Here is a 25,792-nt window from a genome sequence, read left to right on the forward strand (position 1 = left end):
GTTTTAGGCTTAGCCATTCATTAAACAATTTCTTCTGGATGTACGTACCAGAAGTACCAACACCATCTATACTCATAAGCTTTCCTTCCTTTCACCTTGTTTCTCTTGCTTTGTTCCCTGTTTTACTTAATGGCATTTCCATCTACCCAGAGCTCAAGCTAAAAACCTTGAATTTTTTGCAGGGAATTCCTGTCATGGCTCAGTGGTTAACAAACCCAGCTAGTATCCATGAGGACGGGGGTTTGATCCCTGGCCTCGCTCAGTGGGTTAAGGATTTGGTGTTGCTGTGAGCTGTGGTATAGGTCACAGATGCGGCTTGGGTCCCATGTTGCTGTGGCTGTGGTGTAGGCCGGCAGCTGCAGCTCTGATTGGACCCCTATCCTGGGAACCTCCGTATGCCTCAGGTGCAGCCCTAAAAAGCCAAAACAATCAAACAAACAAAAAAACCCTTGAATTTGCCTAGCTTCCTTCCTTTCCTCCATCTTCCTATCAAACCTCAAACCAGTCTTAACTGGTTACCAAATCCTGTAGTCCTACCTACTACATATTTTTTGAATCAATCTAGTCTCTTGCCTGAACTGTTTCAGTAGCCTTCTAACAGTTGTCTTTGCTTTGGCCTGTAACTCTTGCAGTCTATTTTTCAGTGCAAGAGCTAGATTTCTGAAAGAAAGATGCAGTAATTCATTCAGGCTTAAAATTACTCAATGGTCTTTCCTTACTCATTGAATAAAATCTAAATTTATTGGCTAAACTGTTCATAGTGTGAGTATGCTTGCCTTTTCTAGCTTCATTTCCTATCAGTCTCTCTTATCACACTTTACTTTCTGTAAAACTGGAAATTTCTGGAACACTGCTTGGTGTTCAATAAATACATCATGAGATTTTTGTGCCTTTATACCTTTGTACATGTTACTCCCTTCTTTTGGCAGATTGTTTCTTCTTTATTAAGTGCTATTCATTCTTAAAAGTCTCTCCTCTGGCTATCTTCTCTCACTCCCTATCCTCTTTACCTTAGAGTTTAGCCCATCATTCTTTACTCCCATAAGATCTTATGCATCCTTCATAGCATTTATTTCAGTGTTTATAACTGTGTATGTCCACTGTGCCAGATAGATTACAACTCCTTGAGGTAATGTTCCTGTAGGAGGAACTGAGTACAGGCTTTTCACTGTTCTGCCTTTGAATCCCATTTCTTTCTCAACCACATGGTTCTGAGGCCGGATGACAGAGAGAAGAGTGATACCATTGACAGGAATTAAGAATGTTGAAAAGGGATCTTTTTAAGGGAAAGGTGGCATAGAGAAAATGAGTTTATTATTTGAGGCTTATTTTTTGAGTTATGAAGTAGAAATATCCTATAGGCTATTATATAATTAAAGATGAGCAGCTAGTGCTTAATGTGAATACTAGTATGTTAACTAAGGGAATAAATACTTTTAAAATATTTGTTTCTTCTTTTAGTGTGTGTGTTTTATTTTTAAAGACAAGACCAGGTGTTACGGGGGGGGGGTGTCCATAGTTTTTTGTTTGTTTGTTTGTTTTTTGCTTTTTCAGGTAGCTAAGCTAGCCAAACGTTCGAAAACTTTCTGTCTGTAATGAAATAGGTATAAGGATTTTGAAAAATTGTTGTCCTCATTCTTAAAAAATGAAAGCTGAGTGTTGCACTTGAAGTTTTTTAAAGTTGACTACTTTGTAAGGAAAAAAAAAAAATCTTAGACCTCTAAAGATATTCCTGGGAACACCAGTGGTTTGCATATCCCAGTTTGATGAGTTAAGAAATTAAAATTTAGTATGTGAAAATGTCTTTCATCTGAAAATTATCTCTAGCATAGTTTAAAATAAAAATCTTCAGGGTGAAAACTTTTGAATTCCCTATGAGTATATTCATGGAGCCAGGTTTGAAACATTGGCATAGATATCAGTGCTTGGATTGTTAAAGGGGCAACCTGGGTTTGAGTTTGGGCCCTTGTACTTGTTAGCTTTTATATTAAAAGCAAGTTGCTGAACCACCATAAACTTCAGTATTTTCATCTGTAAAATAGAGAAATGAGAATTAAATGCATGTAAAGTACTTGGCTCAGTACATGACACATAGTAATAATAATAATAGCAGTTGACCTTTATGTAGCACTTTGTGTGGGCGGGGGGAGGGGGGCTAAGCCTAAACAATGAAAATTGTTATGTAATCTTCATGAGGCAAGTATTCATCCCATTTTGTAGATAAAGAAACTGAGACACGGAGAAGTTAGGTAACTTGCCTAGGGTCATGAGTGCAGAGGTAGTATTTGGATTCAGGTAGTTGCTCTTAACCACTCTGTTAGATCGCCTTTTAATATATTTAAGAACATAAGGGCTGTGTATATGTTTTCCATCATCATTATTATTATCTAGAACATTGTGAAAGATATGGATGGGTAAAGCAACTTAATGCATGAAATCCTAGAAGTGCCAGAGATAATCTGTGAAGCCCCCCAGTGTTAGAACAGTAAGTACAAGTGTGTACTCACTTGACAATTAGCGATCATGTGGAACGATTTACCCTTACTTAAGATTTTAGAGTACTAATTCATTGATATAGGAGAAGGGCAATCTGCTATAATGTAATACAACTTATATGTAAAACCATAAAGGAGATGATACTATTTCTAATTTTTTTTGGTTTTTTTTTTTTTTTTTTTTAGGGCCACACTTGCGGCACATAGAGGTTTCCAGGCTAGGGGTCAAATCGAAGCTGAAGTCGCAGGCCTATGCCTCAGCTCATGGCAACACCAGATCCTTACCCACTGAGCAAGGCCAGGGATCAAACCAGCGTCCTCATGTATACTAGTCAGATTCGTTTTCTGCTGAGCCACAAAGGGAACTCCTATATCTTTATTCTAATGCTATATTATCATTACACTAAAAATTGTTACTGTTTAATTTGGCAATCTAGCTCAATGGTAATTGTAGAAATTGTAACAATTATTGTCTCATAACTTTATTTATTTATTTATGCCTTTTCCAGGGCCGTTTACGCAGCATATGGAGATTCCCAGGCTAGGGGTCGAATCGGAGCCGTAGCCACCGGCCTACGCCAGAGCCACAGCAACTCGGGATCCGAGCCTCGTCTGCAACCTACACCACAGCTCACCACAATGCTGGATCTTCAACCCACTGAGCAAGGCCAGGGATCAAACCTGCAACCTCATGGTTCCTAGTCAGATTCGTTAACCACTGTGGCATGACGGGAATTCCCCTGTCTCATAACTTTAGATTTTGACTTTCGTGCTCAGAATTTATTTTTAACAGATTTTTAAAGGGAACCGGTAGCAGTATATTTGGATTTTGCTGTGTTAATAATGCATGCCTTAACCTGAATCTCACATGTAATAGTTAAAAAAAAAAACTTGATCTAATATTCTTTATTAACAACACTGTCAAAAATCATTTTTATTTTATTTATTTATTTATTTAGTCTTTTTGCCTTTTCTAGGGCGGCTCCCGTGGCATATGGAGGTTCCCAGGCTAGGGGTCTAATCGGAGCCATAGCTACTGGCCTACACCAGAGCCACAGCAACGCAGGATCCAAGCCGAGTCTGAGACCCACACCACAGCTCACCGCAACGCCAGATCCTTAACCCACAGAACAAGGCCAGGGATCGAACCCGCAACCTCATGGTTCTTAGTCGATTCGTTAACCCCTGAGCCACAATGGGAACTTCTCAAAAATCATTTTTAAAGTGAAGAAGAATTGACTGGAAAGAAAGTGTGTAAGTTTTAATATTTATTTATGTAACATTATTTTTTCAAATTTAAAAGTTCTATTGAAGTGTAGTTGATTTACAAGTTCGTGATAATTTCTGCTATACAACAAACTGTATAACTGAATGTTATACATATGCACATATCCATTCTCTTTCCGATTCTTTTCCTACATGGATTATCACAGAATTTTGAGTAGAGTTCCCTGTGTTATAATACAACAGTTTCCCTGAGTTATATAGTTCCCTGAGACTGTTTATTTATGTAACATTTTATAGTTAAATTTTACGTTTTACATCATTCTTTTGAAAATATATTTCTAAGAAAATTAGCTTCTTAAAAAGTTTATAAGCATTTATACTAATAGAAGTAACTGTCTGAAAATAGGATAACAGGTGTATCATGTGGAAGCCATCATTATTACTTTTACAGTGTTAATTTTTTTCTCTTATTTCTAGAAGTATTGAGTTAAAATTATACTACTTGTTTTGTCTGGGTAATGTAGTTATTGCTTTATGCCCATTGCTTTTTGCTTACAATCTTTTTGCAAGACGACTCTGAATTCATCTTTATAGCTATGTCGATATCAAATGTCAGGCTAACATTTAGAAATAAGGCTTGGGTACAGAACTCTGCAAGTTGAGTGATAAGTAGGCACAACAATTGCTCTCCTGCCCTGGATATATTTGAATAGAAAAAAAAATCCTTTAGGAACAATAGACATTTTAACACATAGAGTGTCAATTTTGTTTTGCAGTTAAAGGATCCTTTTATATGTATATAGGTACAACAGGAATTTGCTGATTTTGGCTAATTCCTAAAAGCACTTTATACTTATAAAGGAAGCATTTTTTTTTTTTTCCTCTCTCTGTAGGAATTCATTTCGGTATAATTTTTTTAACCCGACATATAAAGAAGGCCATTGAAATTAATTAGCAGGGGGAAATCTTAGAATAATTGTTTCTTTTAGTCCCTGGGCTTTGGCTGAGAACTTTGGTCAGCCTTATTAATGACTTCCTAGGTTTAGAAGGATATCTACCACAGTATCACAAATGCTTTCTTGTTTGATTTAGCTCACTTGAGGGAACGTTAAGTTTCTCCTATTCATTCATCCATTCACTCACCCAGAAGTTGTCTTTTGAGCACCTACTATTTGATACCAGAAGAGTATATACTTTGTAGGAGTTTCCCCTGCACACTGTCTCCCATCACTCCACTTTTGTGGTGGTATTCTCTTTTTCCTAACTTGATGCACTAGCTAGCCTTCAGAATTGAGATCTGGTTACTGTGCAACATTGTTTCAGATTTGTACATTGTGACTTAGGAAACATGACTTTAAAAATTAGTTTCTACAAATTTGAGTCTGCCCTGTGATAAAGTTTACCACAATGTGTACTCCACACAAGAGAAATAGTTTCATTTCTTACAGATAATTTTAAAAGAAAAAAAGGAAGAGACAAGAATGAATTTGTCATAAATGAAAATGTTACCAATTTGAAATGTGTATGACTGTTCAAGATGTTCTAGAAATATGCTTATGACAAGTTTTGTTTTTAAAAAATGTCATCTTAAGGGAGTGCTCATTGTGATTCAGCGATAATGAACCCAGTTAGAATTGATGAGGATGCGGGTTCAATCCCTGGCCTTGCTCAGTGGGTTATGGATTAAGGAGTCCTGCGTGGCTGTGGCTGTGGTGTAGGCTGGCAGCTGCATCTCCTATTCTACTTTTAGCCCAGGAACTGCCATATGCTGCAAGGGCAGCCCTAAAAAGAAAAAGAGGGGAGTTCCCCTTGTGCACAGCAGAAACGAATCCAACTAGGAACCATGATGTTGTGAGTTCGATCCCTGGCCTCGCTCAGTGGATTAAGGATCTGGCGTTGCCATGAACTATGGTGTAGGTCACAGATGCAGCTCGGGTCTGGCGTTGCTGTGGTTGTGCTGTGGCTGGTGGCTGTGGCTCCGATTGCACCCCTAGCCTGGGAACCTCCATATGCCACAGGTGTGGCCCTAAAAAGCGAAAAAGAAAAAGAGGAAAAAGTCATTTTAAAGTATCCCTTGTTTCATATTCTAAAGCTTTAAATGATAAAAGCATTTATTGAGAACTGTCTATGTGTGAGCACCTTATCTTAATTTTTGTGAGGGAAACCCCTAATATTATCTCCATGAGAAAACTGAAATACAGAAGAAAGAAGGCTAGGAGTGACTTGTCTAAGATGCTACAGCTGTTAAGTTTCGAAGCCAGTATTTGAATCCGTGATCTGACTTAGAGCCCCAAATCTACTTAACAGTAGATTTTCTTATGTTATCTTTTCTCGCTTACTAACTTTTTGTGGGCAGGTAAGTCACTCATAACATAACCTCTGGGCCTTGGTTTTTGCATCTGTCAGATGAAGGGATAGTAAAAATCACTTTTACTTCTAGCTAGTGACTTTTGTAGGAACTGATACAATAATGTCTATGGAAATGCTGTGGAAATGCTCTGGAGAAATCAGAGGTGATGTATAACTATGTATTTTTTTTTTTTTTTTTGTCTTTTTGTCTTTTTTTTGTTGTTGTTGTTGTTGTTGCTATTTCTTGGGCCGCTCCCGCGGCATATGGAGGTTCCCAGGCTAAGGGCCGAATTGGAGCTGTAGCCACCAGCCTACAGCCACAGCAACAGCCACAGCAACGCGGGATCCGAGCCTTGTCTGCAACCTACACCACAGCTCATGGCAACGCCGGATCGTTAACCCACTGAGCAAGGGCAGGGACCGAACCCGCAACCTCATGGTTCCTAGTCGGATTCGTTAACCACTGCGCCACGACGGGAACTCCAACTATGTATTTTTGATACCATTTAAGTTAGAATTTCCCAGCTATAGTGGTTAAACAGTACGTGTTCAGCATTATGACATGTCCTGTCAGTAATGTTAGTAAGTAATAGAAGAGTTGGTTAAATTTATAGTTTTTATCAGTATTTTTAAAACTTTCTCTGAGAATTTTTAGCAGATAAAAAGGAGTCGTCTTGGAGTTCCCGTCATGGTGCAGCAGAAACAAATCCAACTAGAACCATGAGGTGGCGGGTTCAATCCCTGGCCTTGCTCAGTGAGTTAAGGATCTGGCATTGTGGTGAGCTGTGGTGTAGGTCACAGACATGGCTCGGATCCTGCATTGTTATGGCTGTGGCGTAGACCAGCTGCTACAGCTCCGATTGGACCCCTGGCCTGGGAACCTCCATGTGCTGTGGGTGCGGCCTTGAAAAAGCACCCCCCCAAAAAAAGCCAATAAATGAATGTTAAAAAAAAAAAAAAAAGGAGTCATCTTTTACCATTACCTAATTAGTGCGTATCTCCAGGCACTGAAAAAGAATGTTATCTTGCAGTTAAGTTACATTAATAGGTTATAAAGCACAATTTGAAACTATATTTTGACTCCTTGATCACTAGAAGGTAGATTTGCTGGTAGGAAAGTCAGAGATGGGATACATTGTTTTAATACAAAATATAGTAGTGAATTTGAGACAGACATTTTTTTTAGGAATGTGGATGGGTCTTAGAGTAAGTTTCTGTTAACTTTATCTGAAGAACAGACAGTACGTGCAGCTGATAGATAGGGGTGGCCTGCTACATGGTGGCTTTCAGCTGGTGTGTAAGATATCCTGTGTGATGTTATAGCCAAAGTGGGAAGATGAGGTATGAACAGGCAATAGATTGAACAGAAGTAATCAAGAGGCCTGGAAGTATAAAATAATAAAGTGAATTTGATAAACATTAAAATCATGCTACTTAAACTGTAAGGAATTTAAAGTGCATTAGGGTCTTCAGTCTCCTAGATAATTCATATGAAGTGCATAATGAAATTTTCATCCTATTTTGTTTTGAAAATGTATCAAAGATGTGATTTTAAACCAGAGCTAAGAGAAACATAAGCCACATATGTAATGTTAATTTTTCTAGTAGCCTCATCAAAGTGTGAAAAGAAACAAGTGAAATTAACTTCAGTAATAGATTTTCCTTAATCTGGTAATCTAGAATATTATTTCAGCATCATCAGTTTAAAAATTACTGAGATATTTTACAGTTTTTTGGTTTTTTTTTTTCCTTTTTTGCATGCACCCACGGCATGTGGAAGTTTCTGGGCCAAGGATCAAATCCCAGCTGCAGCTGCAACTTGCATCACAGCTGCAGCAACCGTGGATCCCTAACCCACTGTGCCAAGCCAGCAATTGGACCCCTGCCACCTCAGAGACAACATCAGATCCTTAACCCACAGCACCACAGTGCGAACTCTGATATTTTACATTCTTTTTCTTTTTTGTACTAGCAGCCTGTTTTATACTCACAGCCTGTTTCAATGCAGACTAGTTAAATTTCAAGTCCTTAGTAGTCACATGTGACTAGTGGCTGTGATATAGGAGAGCACAGGTCTAGACTGCCTCTAAGTTATAGAGTTATATTACAGGTTTAATGGGATCTAATAGCTACTAATTCTTGAATCTTACAATGTGCCTCACATTGTGTTCTCTGTAATATTTTCAGTTAATCTTTTTTTTTTTTTTCTTTTTGTCTTTTATCTTTTTAGGGCTGCACCGATGGCATATGAAGGTTCCCAGACTAGGGGTCTAATTGGAACTGTTGCTGCCAGCCTACGCCAAAGCCATAGCAGTGCCAGATCTGAGCCACATCTGTGACCTACACCACAGCTCACGGCAACACTGGATCCTTAATCCACTGACGAGGCCAGGGATCGAACCCGCCACCTCATGGATGTTAGTCGGATTTGTTTTTGCTGCACCACTAAGGGAACTCCTTCAGTTAATCTTTATAAATACTCCATGATGCAGGTTTTACTCTTTTCATTTTATACATTCAATGAGGTATAGAAATGTTAATTTGTTTAAGGTCTAAGGTTGAACAGATAGTCTATAGCAGGGCAGAGATTTAAAGTCAAGTCTTCTGACCCATTTAAAATCCTTATCTTGTTCACATCATTGCATCATTTTCTGTTTTTTTTTTTTTTTTTGTTTGGTTGGTTTTTTGCTTGTTGTTTTTAGGTCATGCCCATGGCATGCCGAAGTTCATGGGCAAAGGATTGAACCCCAGCCACAGCAGTGACAATACCTGATCCTTAACCTCTAGGCCACCAGAGAACTCCTGTATTTCACTGTTTTAAAGCGTGGCCACTTACCTAAGCTAGGTTGGTGAGTGAGATTTAGTTCTGCCACTGCCTAATTATTTTTGATTTACTGTGGTAACTTTTGATTTAGCATTTTAGGTTAAAGTGGAAGAGCTATCCTGCAAATTCTTATATTCCTTGTTGGAAATATTCCTTTGTATTCTTTTCACTATTTCCTGTTGTAAACTGCTTTGGATAGCTCTTCAAACTAAACACGTAGGAGGAAGGGATGGCCTTTTGATTCTGGCACATGACCATTTTGGGAGATAAGGGAAAATCAACTACTATTGAGAAAAATGAAAACAAAATGACTAATAAAACTTTTGTTGTGGTAAAAAGATTTTTTTAAGGTTTCAGTACCTCACATTGAGAAAGATTTGGGGATGGTCTTATTTGTCATATGCTCTTGGAATTACAAACATTATCTCAGTTCTTTTACATCATATTATTTTATGGTGGACTTTTTCTTATTAGCACATCTAATGCATTCAAATAATTTTTGAATGACATTTAGATTCCTGAACGTGTCTACACAGTTTTTAAGTTTCCAGGCTAGGCCAGAGAAGCTTATTTAAAACCATTTCCTATTTTTTAAAACACTAATTCAAGAAGATACATGCACTCCAGTGTTCATGACAACATTTTTTTAACAGTTGCCAAGGAAGCAACCTGAGTGTCCATCAATAGATGAATGGTTAAAGAAGGTGGAGTGTATATGTAAATATACACACACACATATACACACAATGGAACACTACTCAGCCATAAAAAGTAAAAACCTGTCATTTGCAACAATATGGGTGGACTCGGAGACTATTATGCTAAGTGAAATAAGTCAGAATAAGATAAATACTGTATGATATCACTTATATGTGGAATCTAAAAAATACAACTAACTGGCAAATGTAACAAAAAAAAACGAGACTCACAGATAAACAGAACAAACTAGTGGTTACCAGTGAGGCAAGGAAAGGGAGGAGGAGCAACATAGGGATAGGAGCTTAAGAGGTACAAACTATTATGTATAAAATAAGCTACAAAGATATATCGTACAACTAAGGGAATATAGGCATTATTTTACAATAACTATAAATGGGGTATAACCTTTAAAATTATGACTCGCTATATTGTACCTCTCACATAATATTGTACATCAATTGTACTTACATTAAAAAAAAATCCAGTTTTAGCACTAGTATAATATTGATGTAAGTTTTAGGTCCTCAGAGTGTGGGTCATGGTCTGTGGGAGTTGGATGAGGAGGAAGCAGGTTTATTTTTGGCTTTGTATGTTTTCTCTTCTTATGTATTTCTGTCTTTTAATTCCTGTTCTTATACTACCCTAAGCTTCTTGCTCTTCTCCTGTGATCTTGGTTAAATGCCTAAGTACTCAGTACTTCATTATTTTTTTCTTTCTAAAAAATTTGAGATATAATTGACATATTGTATTAGTTCAAGGTATACGTATGCATGTTTTGTGAAGTGATTACCACAAGACATATAGTTAACATTCATCACCATACATAGTTACAATTTTCTTCTTGTGATGAGAACTTTTAAGATCTACTCTCTTAGCAGCTTTCAGTTATACAGTATGATATCATTAACTGTAGTCACTATGCTGTACATTCCACCCCCAGGACTTATTCACTTTATAACTGGAAGTTTGTACCTTTTGACCACCTTCATCCATTCCCCACCCCCTGCCTCTGGCAACCACCAGTGTGTTCTCTGTGTAAATGAGTTTAGTTGTTTTAGATTCCACATAGAAGTGAGATCATACAGAATTTGTCTTTCTCTGTCTGACTTATTCATGTGCATTGTGCCCTCTAATAATTAGTAGGCCCACTTGTTTGCTTGACAAGTGTAAACATTTAGTCTTAGGCATTTTTTACATAATTTGACAAATGAAGAATTTGTAATGAGGATTAGGCTACTCACTTTGACCAAAGTTGTAGATCAGAGAGGGGAGTTATGGAGACAGGTTGTTGGTGAACCATGGCAGTATAATTTGAAAACTTATTCTCTAACTCTTGTACTATATCATGTTTCTTTCTTACATACATACCATCTTCCCCTTTTACCAAATCACAACTCTTTTATTTTCTTAGTTTAGCTACTTTTAGCTAAATGATAGAGAAATCCATTTGATTGAATTAATTTACAATATTAGAGAAGTCTGATAATAAAAATATGATTTTATGATAAAATTTGATAATGTACTTATCTTTAGTGAGGATCAAGCCAATATGGAATCAGAACTCACACTAGCCTCTGAATCATCCTTCATCCTTATAAATGTAGTAGTTGGGCTGCCTACATTTTTCAGTTAGAAGCGAGGTGAGTAGTTCTCACCTTATGGGCTGAGAACATTTTGGGAACTCCACCCATTACAAGGTATTGTCTAAGGACCTAACATAATTTGCCCTCACATTGTGCTATTATTTTTCAACCCTGTGTCAATACTGCTATGATTAGAATACAAAAATATATATATTCATGTGGAATTTTTTCATTTTTCTAACAAAAATACTATTTTGGAGATTTCAATATCTTGATATAAAGGAAGAGGTCCTTTAACTTAAAAAATGAACAAACATTGCTTAAAGCATGCTGTAAGAAAATTATACCAGTTGTATTTTAGAATTTGTTTTCAAGAAAATTGTAGTGAATGTCAGGGAATTAGTTGTAAGGTTTAAATAACTGACTGATCAACTTACCAACTAGTAAAATACCTTTAATCTTCTCAGAAGTGATTGTACTTTAAATACAAGATCTTTATGGAGTTTCTGTCATGGCTCAGTGGAAAGAAATCGGACTAATATCCATGAGGAGACATGTTTGGTCCCTGGCCTTGCTCAGTGGGTTAAGGATCCAATGTTGCTGTGCTGTGGTATAGGCCAAGTCGACCCCTAGCCTGGGAATCTCCATGTGCCATGGGTATGGCCCTAAAAAGACAAAACAAAACAAAACAAAATAAAATAAAAACACTTAAAATCTTTATTTTCCTAGATTCTCTTTCTGATTCGTGAAATTTTTGGCATTTTGTGTAAAATCCAAGTATTATAAGAAGATTTTTGGCAGGAAGCCTTGCCTTGAGGGTCTTCCCTTTCATCGCTTTCTCTCACAGATTTTCTGAGAACTCTCATTTCTTCCCTGTAGCGCTGTGACAGAGACAAATGAGCAATGGAGTAATGGTATATTGTGGGTTTTTTTTTTTTTTTTTTTCGTTAACTGAGTACTGTCTATTTTTAAATTCATGCTAGGACTGGGAAAAGAAGAAAAAGCTAAGATTTATTAATCTCTTTTCTCTCCATATTGCCACGCAGTCAAAAAACATCCCATTTTACATTAGTTTAATAGATAGAGTCTCAGGGTGATTTGCCTAAGATCACAAGTCATAAATGGTGAAGAAAGTATTCCTTGCTCCAGAGATTTTTTTTTTTTTTTCATTTTGCCTCAGTGCCTTTGAGTGTGAAGAGTTATTTTTTATTCATCTAAATCATATAACCTCAGAAGTAAGCATTACTTAAGAGGAAAATTTTGTATTTTATTTAAATGGTAAAAATTTGTAATTAAAAAAATTCTACTTTATTGGAGTATAGTTGATTTTCAGGGTTGTGTTAATTTCTGCTGAATCATAGCAAAGTGATTCAATTATATACACACACACACATTCTTAATATTATTTTCTATTGTTTATTACAGGATATTGAATATAGTTCCCTGTGCTATACAGTATAACCTTGTTATCCATTCTATATATAATAATTTGCATCTGCCACTCCCTAACTCCCAATCCATCCCTCTCTCCCATCCCCCTTCCCCCTTGGCAACCACAGGTATGCTCTCTATGTCTGTGAATCTGTTTCTGTTTCATAGTTAAGTTTATTTGTGGCATATTTTAGGTTCCACATATAAGTGATATATGGTATTTGTCTTTCTCTTTCTGGCTTCACTTAGTATGGTAACCTCTAGGTCCATCCACGTTGCTACCAATGGCATTATTTCATTCTTTTTTATGCTGAGTGATATTCTGTTGTGTATATGTACACACCTTCTTGATCCATTGTTCTGTCAATGGACATTTAGCTTGTTTCCATATCTTGGCTATTGTTTATAGTGCTGCTGTGAACATAGAAGTGTATGTATTCTTTTCAATTATAGATTTGTTTGAATATATGCCCAGGAGTGGGTTTCGGGATCATATGGCAACTCTATTTTTAGTTTTTTTAGGAACCTCCATACTGTTTTCCGTAGTGGTGGCACCAGTGTACACTCCCACAAACACTACAGGAGGGTTCCCTTTCTACACACACTCTCCAGCACTTATTTGTAGACATTTTGATGAAGGCCATTCTGATCCATGTGAACTGATATTTCATTGTATTTTCGATTTGCATTTCTCTGATAGTATGTTGAGTCTCTTTTCTTGTGCCTGTAGGCCACCTGTATATCTTCTTTGGAGAAATGTCTATTTAGGTCTTATGCCCATTTTTTGGCTGGGTTGGTTTTTTTTTTGTTTGTTTGTTACTCAGTTGTACAAGCTGTTTATATATTTGGAAATTAAGCCCTGTGAGTCACATAATTTGCAAATATTTTCTGCCAGTCCATAGGTTGTCTTTTTGGTTTGTTTATTTTATTCTTGCTGTGCAAAAGCTTGTCATTTTGATTAGGTCCCATTTGTTTATTTTTGCTTTTATTTCTGTTGCCTTGGGGGAGTGACCTAAGGAAACATTGGTACGATTTGTGTCAGAAAATGTTTTGCCTATGTTCCCTTCTAAGAGTTTTATGGTCTTTAGCCATTTCAAGTTTATTTTTGTGTGTGGTGTGAGGGTGTGTTCTAATGTCATTGATTTACATGTAGCTGTCGCGCTTTTCCAACACCATCTGCTGAGGAGATTGTCTTTTTTCCACTGTATGTTCTCGCCTCCTTTGTTAAAGATTAATTGACCATAGGTGTGTGAGTTTATTTCTGGGCTCTCTATTCTGCTCAATTGATCCATGTGTCTGTTTTTGTGCCAGTACCATGGTGTTTTAATGACTGTAGCCTTATAGTATTGTCTGAAGTCTGGGAGGGTTATGCCTCCAGCTTTGTTCTTATTCTTTAGAATTCCTTTGGCAATTCTGGGTTTTTGATGGTTCCATATAAAATTTAGGATGATTTGTAGATTGCTTTGGGTAGTTTGGTCATTTTAACAGGTTAATCCTTCCAATCCAAGAGCATGGGATAGCTATCTTTTTTTTTTTTTTTTTTTCACCTCCTTGGTCAGGTTTATTACTTTGTAATTTAAATTTTAAAAATTATAGGCGTCCCTTTGTGGTGCAGCAGGTTAAGGATCCAGCATTGTCACTGCTGTGGTGCAGGTTTAATCCCTGTTCTGGGAACTTCAACATACCTCAGGCATGGCCAAAAAAATTTACAGTAGATTGAAATTAATAAAGTTATAAATTATATTGATACTGTGTCATCCAAGAAGGAAAAAGTGTAAATATATCACCTGATTACTTTGGAAATATTTATTACCTTTAAAAAAATTATATAATATTTGAGTTAGAAAATTAGGGAAACTAGAATCATTTAGTGCCCTTGCCTGAATTTTGTTGTAAGAAGAATATCAGTCCAAATGCATTTTAAAAAAAATGTAAAGCATTCTGTTGCATTGGTCTAGATTGCCTTTTTTTTTTTTGTAAAGGAAAACAGTATCTTTAATATTTTTCTTTGCTAATAAATTTTATAGGATTATTATATAGAATAAAAGACACTGAGGTTCATGATATATGGATTTTGATGTTTACAAAGTAAGGTTAAACAGCCTATAGTAGGGTATACAATTTAGAAGAAAAAAGAAACAGCTTAAAGTGGTAAATCAAAATTCTACAAGTCAGTTTGCTAACTAAAGCAGAAATAATATGAATGTAAATAAATTTACTGTCTTGCGCTTTAATTTACAAGACTTTTTTTTCTAGCAGTTTTTTTTTGGGGGGGGTAGTTATTTTTGTTAATAAATCCCAGTTCTGGGGGGAAGGGAGGTTTCACTGAATGAATAAAAGCAGATACATTTAAAGGCAATATTTTTGCCGTACATGATCACCTTAGAATTTAAAGGAGTTTCAGAAGTCATCAACTACTTTGGGCATTGGGGTTTGAGAGAAGGTGATGTTTAGTTGGGCTCTTTTGGTCATAAAGACAATCTTAAGAAACCGAGGGTTTACTCTGAGGATGTATGTGGACTTATTAGGACTGTAAAGACTTTAGGAGAAATTCAACTCAAGGGATTCTGGGTCTGTACTACCACGTGTGTCTCTGTCTTGGCACTGTGCTAAATTTTGCATCCATTATTTCACTTAAGACAATTGTAAAAGCCAGGTATTCTCATTCCCTTTAGTTGAGGAAACAGGCTTACCGAGGTAAAGAAACTTATCTAAAGTCAGTAAGTAATAGAACCAAGATTTGAATATGGATAATCTGACTCTGGCATGGGATCTTTGTCCTTATTTATACTGTCTACATGATTGTATTATCTCCTATTTTTGTTTTTTGATTTCCTTTGTAATTGTCCCTATCACCCCTTTAAAAATCTTATATTCCATTAGACCAGGAGGAATTCTTACAGTGGTCCATGACTCTTAAAGAAACCATAACTGGACTCTAGGTGAACAGTAACCCCTGGAAAATTATATGCAAATTTTTGAATGGCATGCATTTTTCTGGGGATGGGGTCCCTAGGTTTTATCAATTTCTCAAGAGTCTCTGACCCTCCAAAGTAGTGAGAATCACTGCACTATCAGCTGCTCTGGTGAAGGTACTATGAGTTTTCATCTTTGTACTACTTAGCATCTGGTTTTTGTTTGTTTTGTTTTGTCTTTTTAGGGCCTCACCAGCGGCATATGGAGTTTCCCAAGCTAAGGGTGAAATGGGAGCTGCAGCTGCTGGCCTACGCCACAGCCACAGTAACTTGGGATCCAAGTTGCGTCATCGACCTACACTACAGCTCAGTGCAATGCCAGATCCTTAACCCACTGAGCAAGGCTAGGGATTGAACCCACATCCTCATTAACCACTGAGCCATGACAGGAACTCCAGCACCTGGTTTTTGATTGCTCAGCAATATTGAACAGAATTTAAGAGATGGTCTATGGGGAAATAAGCTTAAAATCAGTTATAATTTGCATTTTTTTTTTTAATGGCTACACCCAGGGCATATGGAAGCTCCTGGGTCAGGGACTGAATCCAAGCCACAGCTGTGACTTATGATGTAGCTGTGGCAAAGCCAGATCCTTTAACTGACTGCCCCTACACCACAGCTCACAGCAATGCCAGATCGTTAACCCACTGAGCAAGGGCAGGGACCGAACCCACAACCTCATGGTTCCTAGTCGGATTCGTTAACCACTGCTCCACGACGGGAACTTCAATTGTAGGGAATTAAATGCATTTTTTACAGCATTTGTTCACACATATTTATTCTTATTTTCTCTCTCTGCTACAAGTAGAAGTTGGAAGTACACATTAGGTGAAAATCTGATGATTCCATTGCATGTTATACTTTCTGTACATTGTGTTCATGTGGAAGCATGGGTTTTACTCTCAAGATTTCATGTTTTAATCAGCAGGAAAATGTCTTATTTAACCTATTTTACCTATTTTAGTAAAATGTGATAGCTGCTTACATTTTGTGTTATCCAGTTTTTTTTCTTTTTTTTCTTTTTAGGGCTGCACCCGCGGCACATGGAGGTTCTCAGGCTAGGGGTCGAATCTGAGTTGTAGCTGCTGGCCTACACCACAGCCACAGCTATGCCAGATCTGAGCTACATCTGCACCCTACACCACAGCTCACAGCAACGCTGGATCATTAACCCACTGAGCAGGGGCAGGGATCAAACCCGTGTCCTCATGGAAGCTAGTCAGATTCATTTCTGCTGAGTCATGATGGGAACTCCTGTTTTATCTGATTTTTTTTTTTTAAACCAATGATGACATGTTTAAATTTCTCTGTTCTCTGGTTGACTTTTCATTTCTGTCTGATTTCTTCCAGAGCTAAGAGTCAAGATAGCCCATTGCTCATAAAAGTGGAGATTTTTTTTCTTTTAGCTCCAAATTCATGTCATATGTTAGTTTCTGTCATATTTCAAACTCTATGCTTTGTCTTTACATACAGCACCCATTTCCCTTTTATCAGAGCTATGCTCCTTACCCCATTTGTTGAATGGAATGAAAACTGCTGTCTTTTTTTTTTTTTTTTAATTCTCTTCACCTTTTCATTGCACTGCAGCTTTTTCTCTCTCCACTTTTCTTATTTGCATAATGTCTCTGTGCTACACCAAACTAAACTGGTGGTAGTATTTATCTCTAGTCATTTTTAAACATAGCCCTTGTAATTGAGTAAGTTACTAAGTAGAAGACCTAGTGTATTTACTTGTATGGGAAATACATATTGTTTTATTGCATTGTGCTGGAGATAGATTGTACAGTGTATCACAGATTCCTTTTGGATCTCTAAATTCTCATTTAGCAGTTTTCTTTCAGAACCATTTCTTTTGTATTTTTGGCGTTGTAAACCTGGAGGAAGTGTTACAGCCAGTCTCTAGTGTGTAACAGTTAATGTTTAAAATCTCTTCATACAGTGAGCTGTCACCATGTTTAATAAATTACAGTATTGCATTAGCATAAATTCTTTTGGGTGCCAAGTTATCTGTTGCACAGATGCTTGCTATTATTTATAGGTTTGTATCTAACCTTTGTGGGTTGATCTAGTTTTATTTTTCTATTCATTTGTCATCATGCAGTAGCATAATTCTTTAACTGGCATATGTGCAAAATAGTTTTCAAGAAGAGATTGTGAAAGTACTGAAAAGACAAATCACTCAAACTTTTGGACCCTGAGCAATGTAATAAGATAAAGCTCCCATAATTTAAGTAGATACACTGCTTTGTCTTTTTTTTTTTTTTTTTTTTTTTTTTTGGTCTTTTTGCCATTTCTTGGGCTGCTTCCATGGCATATGGAGGTTCCCAGGCTAGGGGTCTAATCAGAGCCATAGCCACCAGCCTGTGCTAGAGCCACAGCAACGCAAGATCCAAGCCGTGTCTGCAACCTACACCACAGCTCACGGCAACGCCGGATCCTTAACCCACTGAACAAGGCCAGGGACTGAACCTGCAACCTCATGGTTCCTAGTCAGATTTGTCAAACACTGAGCCACGACAGGAACTCCCTAGAGTGAGGTTTTTTTAAAGGTAAAATTTGCATAGTCAGATGCACAGATCTTTAGTGTATCATCAGATGAGCTTTGACCAACTCATCCAGCTGAGACTTAAACCCCTGCAGATACAGAACATTACCTTCATCTCTCAAAGTTTTTCCTCATGCCCAGTCAATGATTCATTACTGTTCCAATTTTTTCACCATCGATTTGTTTTGCCTGTTCTAAAATTTCATATTAAGTGAATTCATAGAACCCTCTTTGTGAGGCTTTTTTCACTCAACATGATGTTTTTGAGATTTGTCAGTGTTGCATTTTCTAGTGGTTTGTTCCACTTTATTACTTTTATTTTTAAGGCTCGATTTATTTGCACAGAAATTATTTGTCCCTTTCTAAATTCTTAAAGCACTCTATACTAAACCCTGAAGTATTGATTTTTATATATCATAGCTTCTCTTTATCTCTGCTACTGTAGGCAGCATGTTCTCAGAACATGTATAGAATATACTCCATTAATACTTCTTGAACAGTCTATACGTAGAAGTCTTTCTTACAGCTTTTGTTACAGAGATCCCAAATTTGGGTTACAGTAACAATGTGAAATTTGTGGTTGAATGAAGACAAAAAATTTTAATTACATTCTGTTATCAATTTTTCCTCTAGGGAGGGAGTCTTCATTTTTATGGTGAGAAAATGTGAGACCTTCAAATGACCACAAGATTGAAAGAGACCATAATGTTTCTAATCATATAGAGATGAAGAATAAGAACTAATCAAATAAATAATAAGGCTACTGCCAATTTTGAGTTTTGATTTTTTATTTCCTTGGACACACTATTTCATTTTTCCTCATATTCTTGATACTTCGATAATCACTTAAAGCCCTGTTTATTTTTATTTTATAAAAATCAATGTTATTCTGTTATTCTTTAAGAAACCTGATTTGGAACTACTAGCACAGCATTGTTGCCTCTTAAAATGGGATAAGTGAAAAGTTGGGAGTCCTATAGTAGATGATAAGTGAGGAAGTATTTGCATATTTGCCCTCCTCCCCTTCTCTTTCCTGATTATCTCCATCTCAGTCTGTACCTCTGTAAATCCAGATAGACAGCCAGGGTTAAGATGGAAAGGTTGTTTAGGAGTAGAACAAAAGTGGTACAAGAGTTTACCTTAGGCAAGTTTTATGGTAGACAATTCTTATCCAGAAAATGTCTTATTTTGAATGCTGATTTAATCTCAATATTCACCATAACTTACTAAATACACTTGAAGTGAACTGTTCCTATGCTTTTAGAATGACCATAGACTTAACAGAGCCATGAAACAAAAGCTGAACTTTCAGAGAACAAATGGGCAACGTGCTGTGCTGCAAAAGAATGTACTGCCTTGTTCACCCTGTCCATTTTTAGATCAGTCTGGCTGGCAGTGAAATGCAGAAGTGTTTGCCACACAGGTGCAGTGTTCTGCAGCTGTTGGAAACATTTGCCCTCCCCTTTGCCCCTACTTCTTCAAGTATAATTCTGCTCTGTTTAAACCATTAATGCTAGAAGATGGGATTTGAGAATTTGAATGTCTCTTTACAAAAAGGTACATCTGAGAGAGATAATTGGTCATTTAGGTGGCTGGATTTAACTGCCTAGACGACTTGAATTTTCCAAAACCTAGCCTTAAGGTCATAGAGTTTTAGAATTAGAAGAGACTACCTTTGAAAGAGCATGCCTGCAGAGTTACTGCCCTGCAGACTGAACTTCTTGAGGACAGGGCTTATATGTTTTCAGTTTTAATCTCCTACAACTAGCATAATGCCTGGCACCTTGTAGGTACTTGATAAACATTGTGAGTATCTTATGTTGGCAGATGAAGCCAAAAGGTTGTTTAGATATGGGATGGTACTAAATTAGAAAATTATAATTTTTTTTTAAACCAGTGCCTTGTAACTTTTATAACACTCTTAATAAAAAAAATGCCATGGCAACAGAAAGAAGTGGAGTGATTAATGCTGCCTGTGGTGGTCACTTCTATGTTTTTCTGTTTCACTATATCATGGAAAATCTTTTCCTAGACTACAATCAGAGAACTTGGTTTTGAAGTGTTTCCTCATCTGAGACATCAGTGTATTCTCTCTAAAGCAGTATCTTTTCCTCCTTGTCCCCAGTTTGGGTATTTTTCATGCATTACATCATAAAGAGATTAAAGTTTAATGATTCCAAATCTGAAAGTTCTAGAGAAGAATGCTTTCTTTAAACCAAATAGAACAAATACTTTTTTTTCTGTAGTTGTTTTTTTCTATAATGAAAAAGAACCTAGGCTTTGTAGTCAGACATAGGTTTGAATCTTATCTTTTTGAATCCCAGTTCTTTAAAGTACATTTACTTGAATGAAGGAAGCAACATAACCTCATCATGCATCGATTCCTCTGTCCATAAAAAAATAGGGGTAATACTTGCTGTAATATAGTGGCGTAAGAATGAAATGAACCATCTCCTCCAAGTGTGGCATTAGTATTCCTTAAAATATCAAGAGCTCAAAAAGTATTTCCTTTTTACTCAAAGGAGAAGCTTACAGAGTGATCAGGATTATGGTAACCCTTGGGCATTGGTGGAGCTGTTATTCTAGAAGACTGCAGTATGCTTTCAAGCTTCTATTCTTTCTGCATATATTTAGCACCCAATATCTGCAGGGCAAGTAGAGATTTTGTAGTCTTGTTGGAGGATGAAACAACAAATAGTTAAATTATAGAGTCGTGGGATATTAAAAGTAAATACATAGAAGTTCTGAGAAGCAGAAGGTCCTAATAAGGTGCAGTCGTTGGCAGCCTTCATGACCTCAGGAGAACTGCAAACTGGACCTTAAAGACAGAATGAAGGAGAAGGAAAATATTCAGGCTTGAAGAAGATCAGAAAAAGCTCAGAGCCTTTCTGGAAGAAGTATTTTTGCAGCTTTACTGTGATATAGTTGCCCTGTAGCATTGTGTAAGTTTATGGTATACATTGTGTTATATATTTGGTAATGCTTATGTACTGTAAAATGATTACCACCATAGCATTAGCTACCAGTGCCATCCTGTCACGTAATTATCATTTCTTTTTTATGGTGAGAACATTTAAGGTCTACTCTCTTAACAAATTGCAGGTTTATATTATAGCTAAATCTCCTTGCTGTACATTAAATCCCTAGAATTAGTTAATCTTACTACTGAAAGTTTGTACCCTTTGACCCATATCTCTCCATTTCCCCTGCTGTCCAACCCCTAATGACCACCACTCCATTCTGTTTCTCTGAGTTTGGCTTTTTTAGATTCCACATATGTGATATTATACCATATTTCTCTTTGTCAGGAATTATTTCATTTAGCCTTAAGGTCCATCTATGATGTTGGAGATGGCAGGTTACCTTCTTTCTCGTGGCTGAATAGTACTCCATTATATATACGCACCACGTCATCTTTATTCATTCATCCGTTGACAGCTTGTTCCCTTATCTTGGCTATTGTAAATAATGCTGCAGTGAATATGAGGGTGCAGATGTCCCTTTGAGATCCTGTTTTCATTTCCTTTGGATGTATACTCAGAAGTGGGATTTGCTGGATCGTGTGGTAGTTCTATTTTTAATTATTTGAGGAACTTCTATACTGTTTTCTATAGTGACTATACCAATTTACATTCCCAACCGCAGTATTCAAGGGTTCCTATTTCTCCCCACTCTCACCAACACTTATCTTGTCTTTCTGATACTAGCCATTTTAACAAATACAAGGTGATATCTCACTGTGGTTTTGATTTCCTATTCCCTAATGATTAGTGACGTTGAGCACCTTTTCATGTACCTGTTGGCTATTTTTATGTCTTTTAAAAAATGTCTATTCAGTTCTTCCTGGCAGAATATTTTTGAATGACTGATAATAGTAGTTTCAAGTGGTCAGAACAGGAAAAATGTCGAGGCTGACCAAAGTTGGCTTTACTGATATAGAGAAAGCAGGAAGAAAGCACCCTGAATGTACTATTTCCTCAGTTTTCCTGGTCATGAATAGCAGATCATTCGTTAGGGCAATGATCTGCAATGCTTAGGGCTCTAAAGCTTAATGAAGAGAGTGGCCCATTGCTTATTACATGTGACTTTTTTCTAAAGCATAAGCCAGATAACATGCTTCTAATTCTCTGAGGTTTCTTGCTTAGAGTAATGGATAAAACATTTTCTAGATCCTACATTATCTGTATCTACTAACTTCCTTAAATAATCTTACCAATTTGACTTCATTTCTTACTGTTTGCTCTCTCATCCAAACTACTCTGTTTCCAGGAGTTAATATGACAGGTATGCTGCCACTTCATAGCTGATACACTTCTTGTTCTTTCTGCCTGTTATCCTCTTCCTTCAGGTATCCATGTAGCTTGTTCCCTCAGGTATCATTTCAAATGCAGTCTTCTTAGTATGGCTTTCTCTGCCCATCTCATTTAATAATGCTTTGCTCCCTCACATGTCAAGCACTATTCCTTCTGTTTTACTTCCAAAGCACTTAGAACCATTTTGACATACTATAATTAAGGTGTATTTGTTCATTTTTTCTTCTAACCCCTCTAAAATATAAGTTCCTTGAGGGCAGAGATTTTTTTAATTTAATCACAGCCACAATTCCTATGTCTAGCACAAACTACTCAATTTTTTTTTTTTTTTGGTCTTTTTAGGGCCACACCAGCAGCATATATAAGCTCCTGGGCTAGGGGTCCAATCAGAGCTACAGCTGCCAGCCTGTGCCTTAGCCACAGCCACGCCAGATCTGAGCCGCGTCTGAGACTTGTACCATGGCTCATGGCAATGCCAGATTCTTGACCCACTGAGCGAGGCCAGGGATTGAACCTTCAACCTCATGGTTATTAGTTGAATTCATTTCTGCTGCACCACAGTGGGACTCCTAAATATTTGTTAAATGAATAAACTTTATCTTGCTTTCCAAGTTGTAAGAGAACTTTAGTCACCACAGGTCTTTCTTCCCTTCACTGACATTGAATGACCAAAATGGAGCCTTCCTGAAAAAAACATCAAATCATTTGGTCAGTATTAAACATGTACATTGTGAATATAGGCATACCTTGGAGGTATTACAGATAAGGCTCCAGACCACTGCAATAAAGTAAATATTGCAATAAACAGAGTCACATGATTTTTTTGGCTTCCCAGTGCCTATAAAAGTTATCCTTACACTACAGTCTATTACATATACAGTGTCTAAAAAAACAATATATGTACTTTTATAGGTTAATATACTTTTTTTCCCCCTCTAATCTGGGAGTTCATAATGGTTGACAAATTTGATTTCAGCCTAAGAGAAAAAAGTTGATACTTAACAAAAAAGATGAGTGAAACTAGTAACATTTTTGGAATTTATGTGAAAAAAAAAAAAGGCTTAGAAAAGGAGAGTCAACAATATGTGGTGTAAGTAGGAAAGGATTGCAAGATTAGCATTGGTTCCTTGAAGTAAAATGTGATGAGAAATCGTTGAATGAATTTGAGGAGTCTAGTAGTATAATTAAAAAACATTTTTTAGAAATTTGATTTTTATAATTAGGATAGTTCAACATTTAAGGACATTTATAAAAAAAATTGGGGAGTTCCCGTCGTGGTTCAATGGTTAATGAATCCAACTAGGAACCACGAGGTTGCAGGTTTGATCCCTGACCTTGCTCAGTGGGTTAATGATCCGGTGTTGCCAAGAGCTATGGTGTAGGTTGCAGACGCGGCTCGGATCCCCCCGTTGCTGTGGCTCTGGCATAGGTTGGCGGCTACAGCTCCGATTAGACCCCTAGCTTGGGAACCTCTATATGCAGCAGGAAGCGGCCTGGAAAAGGCAAAAAGACAAAAAAAAAAAAAAGAAAGGGTATAATTGAGGTTTGAAATAATCCAAACCCAAATTAAAGGAGAAATGGCCACACCAGGAGAATTTGAGAAAAAGCAGTAAAGAGAAGCTGTTGGAGGAGTTGGAATATAGGAGGACAGTAAGTTTGAAATACTTTAGGATAAGGGATGAGAACTGTGATTTACTCTCAGATCCATTCCTAGAGAAGAGGCTAAAAAATGAGGGGGGCAATTTTTTGCTGTAGGTTGCTTTTGGAATATGGTTTCTTCCCTACAGTTGCCTAACTGGAAGGGGAAGGAGAAGTATTTTCACTCCATTGTATATGTTGAATCCATTAAAGATAATTTAGATGAGAAAAAAATACTGACGTAGTTTTAGAAATACTGAAATGATTTGTGGGATTTAGAAAGATTCATAAAATGCTTTTTGTTTGTTAAAATTGCAATTTTTAGGTAGAGCTTCCTTTCTAAAACTTAATCTCAAGACTATGTTTACTTTTGTTAACTTAATACGTCTGTTAATTTAATAGGTAACAGTTGTCATAGGAAATTTGGGAAAGTTTTTTTTAACACTAGGTGTGTACATTTTTTGTTTTTTTAAATACGTTATACTTTCTGGTATCTCAGTCCCTTAGACAGGAGGCAGAAACCTAGAAAGATACAAATGGCAGAACATTGTTTTTCAATAGATTCATTTTTCTGCTCTGGCTTTTTTTGTTATCCTCTCCCTTCCCAGTTGCTCAGAACATACCCTTCTCCAGCTTCCTGCAGAACTTAACACTTTTGCTTCAGAGTTAACAGAGAGTAGAATAAAGAAGGGCAGATTTAGTCTAGCACTTTTCAAGCACTAATTGTTTGTACTGTGCTTAGCTCTGAGCATACAAATGTGAATACACGTGGTCCCTTGTCATGAGAAATTCATAGTAGAACAGTCTAGTGGGAGAACATCCACAGTCTACAGTAACACTTTCATTGAGATACTTCAGAGCTAGTTTTCTATTTAATTATTTTGGCAAAAACAGATTTGCACACAGTCAAAAAACAGTCCTCTCATTGTATTTCTTCATAGTTTTAATATCTTAAAACTTTTTTTATCATTTTATGTTTTAATATTTTTAGGTTTATTTTTATAGAGAGCAAATAAAATAACTTGTTTTTTAGATTGTTTGAATTTAAGTAGGTTGACAAAGCATTTTTTGATTATATATTGAACTAAAGCTGGTTTTAAATGGTTCAAATTTTACATTAGTAAAAATTAATGTCATTACAAAGTATCTTTTAGTCTAAGCATATTCTGATTCTTAATATTTTATATAATCTTTAAGCTATATTTGTCTTCCTCTTCCCCTATTCAGTGCTTTTGATCTTCTATTTTTCAAAAAAAATTTTTCTGAGGATCAAAACCATATTGCTCTACAGAAAAATGATGTGTGAAAATCTATATCAAATCCTTTTAGGTGATAGCAGAATACACTTTTCCCTTTTTTATTGTACCTTTTAACTTAAAGTGGTTCACGCATAAACTTTCTTAGAATCAGGCAGTTCCTGGTTCCTATGGGACTTCCTGTTTTCTCAAATAAAAATAGAAAAGCACCTCAGAAAGGAAACCTGGTCAGTGTAAATTACTTTGTAGGCTCAGTTAGTCTTAGATGACCTGGATTATAAAGATCCAGGTATCTGAAAGCTTCACATATTTTTGCATGTAATTTTTAAGTAAAAGATTAGGAGGGGATTCTAAATAATACCCTGAGAGATGCTACATATTCACCCATAAATTTGTTTGTATCTTTTGGGGAAGAGTGTGTGTAGGGAGGTTGGATGAAAAGTGGTAAATCCTTTCT

The 25,792-nt window shown here is 36.7% G+C and overlaps 1 protein-coding gene and 1 long non-coding RNA gene across 2 annotated transcripts in view; one reads left to right on the plus strand and one right to left on the minus strand.

Moving 5' to 3' along the window:
* LOC146403307 (uncharacterized) overlaps positions 1 to 25,792 on the minus strand; it is an 897,172-nt gene that overhangs the window by 218,275 nt on the left and 653,105 nt on the right. The gene's annotated exons all lie outside the window — the stretch shown is intronic.
* LEMD3 (LEM domain containing 3) overlaps positions 1 to 25,792 on the plus strand; it is a 67,637-nt gene that overhangs the window by 6,328 nt on the left and 35,517 nt on the right.

This window comes from Sus scrofa, chromosome 5 (genome assembly GCF_054392235.1).
Source record: "Sus scrofa isolate SSC_HxYL_T2T_F1_AM1 chromosome 5, Sscrofa_HxYL_maternal_Yorkshire_Landrace_v2.0, whole genome shotgun sequence".
NCBI classification, from domain to species: domain Eukaryota; kingdom Metazoa; phylum Chordata; class Mammalia; order Artiodactyla; family Suidae; genus Sus; species Sus scrofa.